Source organism: Meleagris gallopavo, chromosome 5 (assembly GCF_000146605.3).
Source record: "Meleagris gallopavo isolate NT-WF06-2002-E0010 breed Aviagen turkey brand Nicholas breeding stock chromosome 5, Turkey_5.1, whole genome shotgun sequence".
Taxonomy (NCBI): domain Eukaryota; kingdom Metazoa; phylum Chordata; class Aves; order Galliformes; family Phasianidae; genus Meleagris; species Meleagris gallopavo.
Genome location: NC_015015.2, coordinates 52,671,722 through 52,682,694, shown reverse-complemented (window position 1 = coordinate 52,682,694; position 10,973 = coordinate 52,671,722). Strand labels below are relative to the sequence as shown.

Here is a 10,973-nt window from a genome sequence, read left to right as displayed (position 1 = left end):
AAAAAAGAGAGGAAAAAAAAAGAAAACTCCCAGAGGAGAGAGGGAGGCAGCTGTAAAAATATTCCCATACAGAATGGCACAGGAGGCACAGTCAGGACAGGGGTGGTTTGAGAGCAGGATGGGGAAGAGCACCGCAGTGCTGCATCCTTGCTCCTGGTTTGGGACAGTGTACAAGTCTATGATAGAAACAGCAATCCCTGTGATGAGACAGGAGCTAGCAGTTAGGCATCTGAAAGAGTTAAGAGCATAGGGGCTGGACAGAAAGGCCCTGTCACATTGCAGGAGGACGCCCGAGATGACTCACAAGAGTGAATTTCCAACCCCTGTAATTCTGAGGGGACAGAGGCCACGTCTTTTATTAAAGAGTCCTTGGCAAAGGCATTTAGATAGAACTTCGAAGTAATTATATTAACAGTATCTGCTAAAGCTCAGTTTCTGCAGACCTTATGGAAAGGAACTGCTTCAGTACTGAGTGGGAAAAACATACATTTTCAAACATAACATTAATTTTTCTCCCTTGGGAGATGGGACAAAAAGAGCATCTATTTACAAAATAATGCTGCTCCACTGAGAACAGACCATAAGGAAAATCCCATAAGGTTGGAAAATTTGCTTTAAGTTTATAAACTGTCCCATGCTCCAGTTCCAGAGCGGGCAGCCATCCAGATGTTCTGAGCAGCTCTGTCCTCAAAGGCCAAACCCTTCCCAACTCAGACGTTCTCTGTTTCTGAGCAGTCTCCCCAGTTCTGTTTCAGGACTGGCTGGTTGACCTCAGGGTGCTTTTCTCCAATAATTAGGCACAGAGCTGAGGTCCTTTCCTGACTTTTGGGGCCAGTTGCTTGAGATGCTTCTTATAATCAGAACCACAGTGGCAACAAGCAACAGAAACACAAAGACCTGATTTTTCATTTAAAAGGTGAGGCATTTCCACTGGGGAAATTCAGCTGTGGAACAAACTCTCTCTATTAAAATGCACTTCCTGAGAGTGTCTATTTTTTTGCTATAGAGTTCAAGAAATGGCTTGTAGAAGAAAGCAAGAGCCCTCTGGCTTAGAATCATAGGATCACTAAGGTTGGAAAGACCAATATGATCATCTAGTCCAGCCATTAACCCATCACAACCATAGCACTAAACCATGACAGTCAAGGTGACATCTACACTTTTCTTGAAAAATTTCAGGGACAGACTCTACCATCTCCCTGGGCAACCTGCTTGGCTCCATGTTTTCCATTCAAGACAAACAATAATGCTGATATTGACAGGTTGGGTTGTATGACCCCACTTCCCAGATGGCTCCATTTGAGCACACCAACTTCACTGAGGGTTCAAGATCTATCACCTACACAAACAGGTATTTTGTAATTGCATCTTTTTAATTAGCTAGAACTACCAAACACCTTCACTGCTATGTCAAAACACAAAGGGTGCTATAGAATTGTTTGTAATTTCTTTTCAGTGTAGCCTGTATTTTGCTTTCTGCAAAATTGCCATTAAAATTTTCAGTGAGAACATGAACAAAATCCAGGAGAGTATTTGTATGCTGTATTTAAACATTTAGAAAGAGTGCTGCTTTGCTTTGTTCTGTATATGTAACCAGTAAATCTCAGAAATCAAGTACAGTCCCCTTCATCTCATTGCCTGTTAGTTACTGCTGTGAATACTTAAAGCCTATTCCAGAAGTTCAAGGGAATAATATCTCTCATTAAAAAATATATTTGAAATACAGCTTCAAGAAAGTGATTTTCCATGAATACCATCCATGAAAACAGGATTGGACTCTACACTGAAGGGGCAGTTCATATTTCAAAAATATTCTGCTATTCTGCCAGAAACCAGGCCTAAGTCCAAGGAACTCCAAATTAGCTGATTTAGTTCATAATATCATTAGTATAGAGAAATTCCCTTGCCATGCTTAGAAATATTCTCTGATGGAGTTTGCCACTTGGATCTACCGGGAATTTACCTAAATCAGTCAGTTTGGTTGAAGTCCAGAGGGGTGAAGTTGATGTGGTTCCAGTTATTTTAATATTTTAGAGTGTTAAATGCATTTTCTTCCCTCTACTCTCCCTCCTGGGAAATGGCTAAAATGGTGAAATAATTCATTCTTCCATTATTTGAAGCGTATTTCCCAATTCATTTCTTTTCCTGTAAGAGCTGCTTGTAGCAATACCATAAGTCCTTCCTGATGCTACCAAGGAAGTAAGAAGCAACGGGGAGTACGAATACAGAGGTCCCAAATTTGCAGTATTGTTTGACAGAGGAAATCAATGCCAAGAAAATGGTGAAACAGGAATAACTTGTGTTGTCTCCATATGTTGCTCCCAACTGAGTTTCTTTCCCCCTGCTTCCTATTTAAATGTATGAACAGAAAAGATTGAAAAATGAGTCTTTAGACAATTTTGCAAGGAAAATCGTGTTTTGAGACTACACCCAGTAGGGTGGAAATTCCTGAGAACACAAGGGAATCTTGTCCCTGGGTGATAACATTCATGATACGTCATGGTGAGCTGCCTGAAACAATTTGTACAAAGACGTCTACAGAAGCACCTCATACTTTGCACAATGTTAAGTCACTCCACCTCTTGCTCTCCTTTCTGCTGTTGCCTCCATCTTTCAGAATGCATTGATGAATTGATTCTCTCTATTTTCCACACTGCTTGTTTTCCCCTCAAAGAATAGGGTCTTCCCACCTGAAGCATTAGAAAAGAGACAATTTCATTTTCCAAAGCGTGCAGCAAAGAGCATGGGGCTGGCCAGCACTAGGTGTAGGTCCCGCAGAGCCATCTATAAGCCAGCTGGGTCCAAACCCAAACCACAGACATTGCATGCATAGCAGCTGCCCCACAAGCACTTAGTGATAATTATTACCGTGTGGCTCTTCTGGTTTCCTAAAGTGCTGCTGAGCTGGTGAGGGCGGCAGCCGGCCAGGGCATGGGAGCAGATGTTTCTGCCTTCTCACGGATGTCAGCTCTGCCTGATGGAAAATGCCATCTGAGAAGAATTAAAACCAAAGAGCAGACAGACAGGGATTTGCAGCATGGTTGTGGGACTGCCGTGCAGTGACCACTATCTGTTGTAGAGTCCATCCAGCAGTCACCTCTTTCCTAGCCAACCTCTGCTACAGCATACCATGAAACATTATCTTAGCACTGCTTCTTGTGCATAAGCTACAGAAGGTCAAAAGTGCTAAGAAGCTGCATGAGAGACAAGAAAAGCTGAAAAAAAAATAGGAGAAAAGAACCGGATAAGTGTGGAAAATGGATGTACATTCATAGAGGATGAAGGGAAAAGGTATGCTTTAGAGAAGACAGTCTGGAAATAATGCATAGAAAATAAAAGTTATTTGTAAGTAATTGTAAGTTTTAGGGCATAAGATATCATTTTGAACTTCTAGGGTTAGCAAAGTTCGGGCCAAAGCATTTACAATGCTCGATCCCACCAGGAGAATATGCTGATTCATCAGCATTTTTTAAATACTTGGAAGGACAAAATTCTTAGGTCCAGGGCACCCTGGTTATTCCTGACAATGCAGCAAGAAAGACCTAAATTGAATACATAATATGTGAAGGTCTTGTTTTCATTCCATTGTAAAATGAAAACAAATTGTAAAACCTCAGAAGTTGTCACAAAGTTGAATTATCATCCCTCTGGCCAGTACTAGTTGGTTACTTTTATTATCCATTTTACAGGAATTGTATTGTAGTCATTATTTTTTAAAGGCAGATTTCCTCCCACTTCCTCTAAATGAAAAGTCTGTGTAACAAAGAAAAACATTCCAAGGAAAATGCCTCAAATAGTACAAGCTCAGGTGTGGTTTTACACTTCCTCAGTGTGAAGAGATGCAATGGTTGCAGGAAGAGGTTGTCAATTTCTGGCAAACAGAATGACAGTACAAGTCAAGTGGTTTGGAAAAGAGAGAAGTCTTAGAATTAAGTATCTATCATTGTGTCTTTAATCTTTCTGGGACATGCTACTTATAGAGTTGTTTTTTTCTTCTCTCCTTTGATGACTTTTGTTATCACATTACTGCCTAGTAAATCCACGTTGTTAATAAGCACATTAATTAGTATTTAATTATTAAGTAATTAATAAGACCACATCTTCCCTCTATGAGACAGTACTCTGCACCTTTGAGGGATAGATACCCAATGTTTGTGTTACCAGTTCAAGGACTTCAACTGTGATGTGCAGTGGCTGTGGATGAAGATGTCTGTAGTCACATTCTGTTGATGCTGCATACAGATTACGCAGGAAATGTATGGGAGAGGACCTCTGAAATGTTCCGAATAATTTAGAAGGATATCATCACAGACAGGGAAATCAGGTTGTGTGCTTGTATTCTGATCTTTAAATACAACCTATATTCCAGCTTCTGAGCTCTCTTATGGTAGGGTCGCATGTTTTCAAGTTCCTTCTACATAGCTGAATTTCTATTAACTCTCATGATAACAAACCAAGCCACTGCTATCAGACAGACTCATCCATCAGCCAGAAGACAAAACAGTGTGCACTTACCAGGACCTCCTCAACAGAGGACCCCAAATCCCATTCCTAAAAATTACATTTGACCTAACAAAATTCATTTGGGCTGTCTGAGGACCACTGAATTTAGCTTACCTATATGGGCAGCCCTTTCTTACCTGTTCCAGCTGCTAGGTAAGAATAGAAATAGAGCCATTAGAAGTAATGAGAAGGCATTACCAAGAGTCCAAATGGATTTGTTTCCTTAAGAGAGCTGAAAGCATATCCTGAAAGAGGCTGGCTTCATTCCCCAGTGAGTGTGGTGGGTGTGGGTACCTAAAATTAGACAGAGTTTTTACTAATTGTAAATATTTATGTCTATTGCCATCATACATAGCTTTTTTTTTTTTTTGTTCTGATGATATTCAGTATGATGAAATTGTGCTAAACATATTTTTATACTGAATAGAGAGGAAATAACAGATCCTTAAGAAATCCTTTTTAAGATTAGATATACTCACACAAAGTGCTGGGTTCATCTGGTTTTGGAAGACTCACAGAGCTGGGTACAAGCACATCTAAGTCAGGAAACCTTTGAAGTGAATGAATGTATTGCATAGAACATAAGGCCAGTAGTTAGATCAATAAAATAAATTAAAGAAGTAGACAATTTCCTTAATGCATTTCTGTGCAAACTCTTAAGCTTCAAGGAAATAAGAATGAAGGGATTTACGACACACAATAGATATTTTTCAAGAACAAGTATCTATTTTCACCTTATATACTTCCAGGAGATGCAAGGAAATGTTCATATAATAATAATGGCCAAATTTTTTTTGTCAAAGACTTATCAGATTACAAAGAAGTCACATTTGGGAATTTTTTTCTTGGCTCGCTTTGTTATATTAATTTACAGAAGCAGTTAGAGAGTGTCTGTAGTTTCTGTTTTATGGAATTTTCCTCCAAATCATTTGCACTGATGCACATTGCTAAACAAAGGCAACGGTCCCAAAGCCATTCACCATCTCAGAGATGTAACCCCGCTAATTACAGGTGATAGCAAATGAGCTTAATTTTCCTCCATCTATTTTAATGGTGGGTACAGAAGAGAAGGAGATTGGTCAGCAGGGGAACACACATGGCATTTGGCATGGGGCAGGGTTATGGCAGCTCCACACCTCAATATGGGAGAGTGGGCAAAGAGCAACCACAAGTGCCAGGATGGCTGCTGATGAAATACAGCCCAGAGGAGAGGCAGGAGGAGATAAGAGGGTTTGAATGGGATGGAAAAGCCAAAAGTGCTGCCCCTCCTTTTCTCACAGCACAACAGCATTGAAAAATCTCCCATGTACCTCCTCAAACAAAGGCAACTCCACCATAATCCCGGTAAGGGCCAAAGTTCACCAGCAACAATGGCAGACAACAGAAACAGGAACCAGAAAGTCAGGGCAGATCAGGAAAAATAAACACTGATTTGAAAAATACGTGCAAAGACCAGAACAAACCTGGGCCTTTGCATTCACTTTGTACAATGGAGTCATTTAAGGTGTAGGAAAAATGTGGCTGCCTGGAAGACTTTTCTCCTTGTTTGGGTGCTTTGGAATGTGGGAGGATGGAAAATCTTCTCTTTCTCTTCCTTAAAACTTATGCTGGAGATTTTGAAGGCACCATGTGGAACTTGAGAGCCCATTCAAATCCTATCGCTGAGTTTTGAAAAGAAGGGTTCCTTGGAAAATCTCATGTCCTCATTTTTGTTCCAGTGTGGTTCAAATCCACTTATTCAGCTTCGTTGAAAGCTGAAGTTTGCTGGTTCCCCCATTGCTAATGTCATCGTCACTGACATCAGGGTCTCCTCTGCAGCACAGCAGAGCTCATCCCTCAGCACCCAACCCATTAGCTTATAAAAGACACTCATTACGTTCGGCTGTGAAAGGACAAGCACTACGCAGGGGTCTCAGTGTCAGAGACTCCTAATAGCCATAGACACATCAGAATTTTTGCCATTACCCATTTGGAGGGAAGACCACAAATTCCCTTTGGTCAGCAAAAAATATATGGTAATTGGGTGATGCTCACTGACACTGGGAGTGCAATGGATACACTCCAGATGTCTCTTCAACATCCGCTGGAATTTATATTCACCCACTGACAGATGGGAAACCTCAGTTCTGAAAAAAGACCTATGGGCTGAGTTTATAGTAAGGTGGCCAAGACCAGAATTTCTCACTATTTGTTTGTCATTTTGCTATTTCTAGAAATACCTCCCTCTGCCCTCTTGGAACACAAGGGTGTATATTTCCCAGACATGTAGCCAACTTCCAAAAAAAATAATAATAATAATCTTAGTGTAGGAAGATGCAAGCCTACGGGAAATCAATACATCCAAAGGAACAGGACTGGAAAAAAATTCTGAAGAAACATTATTGTGGAGGAAAGCCAATTTGTTAGAATGAACACTGGCTGATGTGAGCTGCTCAAAAGGATACTCCTCTGATATTCTTCAAATTATTGTTTCAATTTGTTAAAGAATTACAAAGAGAATCATAAGCTTATGATAACAATCATAATTAATTGTGATTATTAATTTGTCTTCACTGAAAATTATAAAAATTGTCTTCACTGTTTTCCTATGTTTACAAGAAGACGAACATTTTTTCCATACCCAGATCGCATTATCGTTGGCTTCCTGAGTAGCAGTCCATCACTGACCATCATATCCTGGGAAACATCTGACTTTATCAATCTCTCTGTTCAACACAACAAGTCTGCTCGAAGAATGCAGGCTGCCCATGAGCACAGCAATCACAATTTGTCGTTTTAACAGGAGGAAAGGAATTTCAAGTTATATATAGGCATATATGTCCTATTGGTTTTCTCTTCTTAATTCGACCAGAGGATCTCAGCAGCAGTAGATCCATCTGTTTTCCAGAATTTATTCTTAAACTGGAAATCCAAAGATCCTCCTTGAACAGAGGAATATTGCTTTTTAGAAAGGGCAGAGATTGTTCTAAAATCCTCTGAAAACCAATCCAAACCAGTCTTTTAGAGGTCCTCAGTGGTGTGGTATAAATCAGATTTAATCCTCACATCTTATCCATTTGCTCACTGACACCAGCTGGCCATTATTACTTCACACTCTGGAGGGTTCAAATGTTCATTGGTGCTCTGATTCTATGAGCTCTCATCACGAAGGGCAAGAGAGATTTTTGGGCTGTTTGGTCAGAAAAACACACATCATATGAGAGCACAGCATCATAACGCACACACTGCCTAATGTTAAACAACTCACTGCACGCTATTGAATGCTTAAAAATAAAATGAATAACTGTTATTTCATATATTCATGATCACGAAAGCCCTGTGGACAGCAGGCATCACAGCAGTTAATAATAACTGCAGTTAATATAGAGGAGTGAGCTATACTAAATAAACATTAAGTTCAACCCGTGGATTGTCTCTTGTATGACCACAGTGATATATGAGAGTTCATCCAGCTTCATTTAAAAGCAAATTTTTTTCAATGCTCCCATTTAATTTGAAGGGAAACACTGGCGTGGGGAAAGTCACACAGCTGAGAGCAGGAATCAAGGCCAAATCATTGGTGTCATAGACCAAAGGTTCACCCACAAGCTGCCTCGCCACTTTGTGTTCACATCACTCCTGACTGTATTTTTCACCTGGAAGAGTTCAAGATCAAGCCATGTTTCCTTTGCCAAAATATTTCACAACCAGCCACATACAACATGATTATTCCTCTCTGTCTCAGAGTCTCTTCACATGCAGGGAATGAAATCTGGCCTGCTGAAGGCAATGTGCTCATTGTCATTGTCAGGATGAGGGCTTCATACCCTGCCCTAAAGCCTTTCCATCTGAGTCCATGCTCACATGGGTGATAGCAGAGACTGTTGAAGTCTGTCTTTATGAAAACAGCAGCAACACAGGATAAATGACCACATATCATGGCAAATATACATGCTTTTTGCCACTAAAACCCACCCTCTACATCTACCTGCAAGAGTTCCTTCAGCCCCTATGCAGGTGCAAGCACATGATTGCCTCCATGCATGTATAGAAGCCAGCCCTTTGAAAAGTCCCTTCCCATAAGTATGCTAACAGCCATCTTGGCTTAAACACTAATTAAAGATAAGCACACACTTGCATGTTTTGCTGAAACAACCCCAGAATGAGGAAAGTCTGAATTACGCAATATGAAAATAATACTCTCCATTTATTAAGCGCGTCTTGACAGTACATAAAATTCTGGAGCTTTCTTCTTGGCCAAATATTTCTCCCACTTCATACCATAGGTATGCTCCAATTATGCCGGGAGCAGAATGGCAATATTATGACTCACTTCATATTGTAGGCTGGAAGTATCATATTTTGTTCCAGAGAGAAACAGAATGTAGGCATAAGATTTAAAAGGCAGCTTTTTGTAAACTCCACTCCAGCCTGTGCTGTGCACCATCCAGTCCCTCTTTTCAGCTGTACTCATTTTTAAATTTATAATTGTACTGAGAATAAAGCATGTCCCAATTAACTTACAGCAATGAGGAAGGGAGTTAAATGATTTTTTTGTGTTTTCTACCAAAACAACTCTCATGGCAGTAACTGCTGCCACACACTTTTGTCATCAATTCAGTGTTGTGTCTGTGCTGAAGCACTCAGACACAGATGAAATGATATTGTTCTTGTGCCTCATCAGGTCTCATTATAGACAACCAAAGCCTACAGAGAGTGGAAATGATCATCCTCCCACTTTGGTTCTGTGTGAACCAGGGCTTGCTCACCAAGGGTAGGCTAGGCTGAAGGTTTAGATATAACCGTCTTCCAGTGTGGAAATGAAAAATTAATTTCTGGCATTAACAAATGATGTAAAGTCACTGTGCTATTTGGTATCAGCAAGTCTCATTCTTAAAATTTCAGTATTTTGTTTTCTGTGCAAGCTCAGACACCAGTAAGTTCCACAGGTCCCAGTAGAACTCAACTGGAAACCTTGAGAGGGCACCTGGCAATTCCTAATAAACATCACAGCATTAGAAACAAACCCTGGGGAGAAAACACCTTGAACCACAGCCTCTCTCACCAGGACCAAAGAATTTTTGTATACGACTGCCATGTCTCAGAAATCGAAGTTCAAAGAATCATAAAATGTCCCAAATTGGAAGAGACTCCTGAAGATCATTGAGTCCAACCTCTGGCTCCACAAAGAACCACCCAAACCCTCTGTCTGAGAGCATTATCCATACATTCCTTGAACTCTGGCAGCCCAGGGCTGTGCCCCTTGCCCTGGCGCCTGTGCCATGTCCACCTCCCTCTGGTGAAGAACCTTTTCCTGATATCCAATCTCAGCTCCCCCTGTCACAGCTTCATGCCATTCCCTTGGGTTTTATCACCGGTCCTAAGCACCAATTGTGTTTTGCACTTGTGACTACCAAGACCCAGCAGCAGAACTCTGCAAGCAAAGCCAGCCTGCTTGGCTCTCTTTTGCCTTTTAAAGGTCAGTATCAGTATATTCGTCTGAAGCAGACAGAAATGATATAAAATGTTGGAGGTTCCCATACATCCAGGCCCCACTCAAGAATACACTTCCCTTCTGCAACTGAGATTTGATACCTGTGGTTTCCACTTAACCATCACAGCCCCCTGAGCACCCTCTGCAATCCTTAGCAAAAATCACTTATCCAAGAGAAGACAACAAGTTGGACAGCACTATCAGCCTCCAGACTGCCTGTAGCTTCTAGCCCAAAACCCTCATCAACCTTCCCAGCCCCTCAGCAGCCCCAGGCTGACTGTGATCAGCTGCACCTGATGCTTTTGGCTCAGGGATGCATTCCTCAGGGAAATTTTGAATCCCCTGTGGACCTGCTCCAAGCAGATATTTTTTCCCTTAGGGAATGAACAGTGCAGAATATAGGAAACTTCATTTCTAGGAAAAAATGTGCAGATGAAGGCTTAAAATTGCTGCTGATGTAGAAGCTGTTTTGTGACAGGTTCATTTTGCTTTTGGTGGCGATATCCATCCCAAAATAGCAGTGCCCATCTGACTGCAACCTGCATACCTCAAAGCAAGCACAGTGCTTGCAAGATGAGGTTGCACACAGCCCTGCCTCAGCATGGGGAAGGACACTGCAGGGTTAAAACAATGGGGCACAGGAATGGAAACATGTCCTGTACAAGCATGTGGGATTTGTATTACTCTGCATCAAGTCAGCTCAGTGCATTGTTCTGAAAGATATGCTGGAAATGGGAAATGTCCCCAAAAGTCACAAAAAATAAAATAGAGTGTTCAGAAAATACTGACTGTAGGGAAAATTTCAAATAGAGCAAGCGTCACAGGTGGGGATTTAGTGAAAAAAAAATGATGGAGATCAGCAGGATAATGGTCTGGAGGGACCAATGAGAGTCAGAATGGGAAGTCCAGGGCAGAAGAAGGCAACCTTTTATCCAAGTGCCATACACACACAATAGCCTAAATGACCTCCAACTGCCAAAATTTACAATGCCTTTTT

At 41.1% G+C, this 10,973-nt stretch overlaps 1 protein-coding gene and 2 long non-coding RNA genes across 4 annotated transcripts in view; 1 reads left to right on the top strand and 2 right to left on the bottom strand.

Moving 5' to 3' along the window:
- The window catches only part of RHOJ (ras homolog family member J), a 51,701-nt gene that overhangs the window by 9,560 nt on the left and 31,168 nt on the right, over positions 1-10,973 (top strand). The gene's annotated exons all lie outside the window — the stretch shown is intronic.
- Positions 1,254-5,888, bottom strand: LOC116216699. The gene is made up of 3 exons (XR_004159997.1): positions 4,983-5,888; positions 2,869-4,797; positions 1,254-2,690 (listed from the first exon to the last, which is right to left on the bottom strand). It is a non-coding gene; the product is annotated as an uncharacterized LOC116216699 (long non-coding RNA).
- Positions 6,964-10,973, bottom strand: part of LOC104911264 — a 9,834-nt gene continuing 5,824 nt past the window's right edge. Inside the window, exon 5 of the long non-coding RNA XR_004159996.1 lies at positions 6,964-7,672. This is a non-coding gene — a long non-coding RNA (uncharacterized LOC104911264). The remainder of the gene's footprint in view (positions 7,673-10,973) is intronic.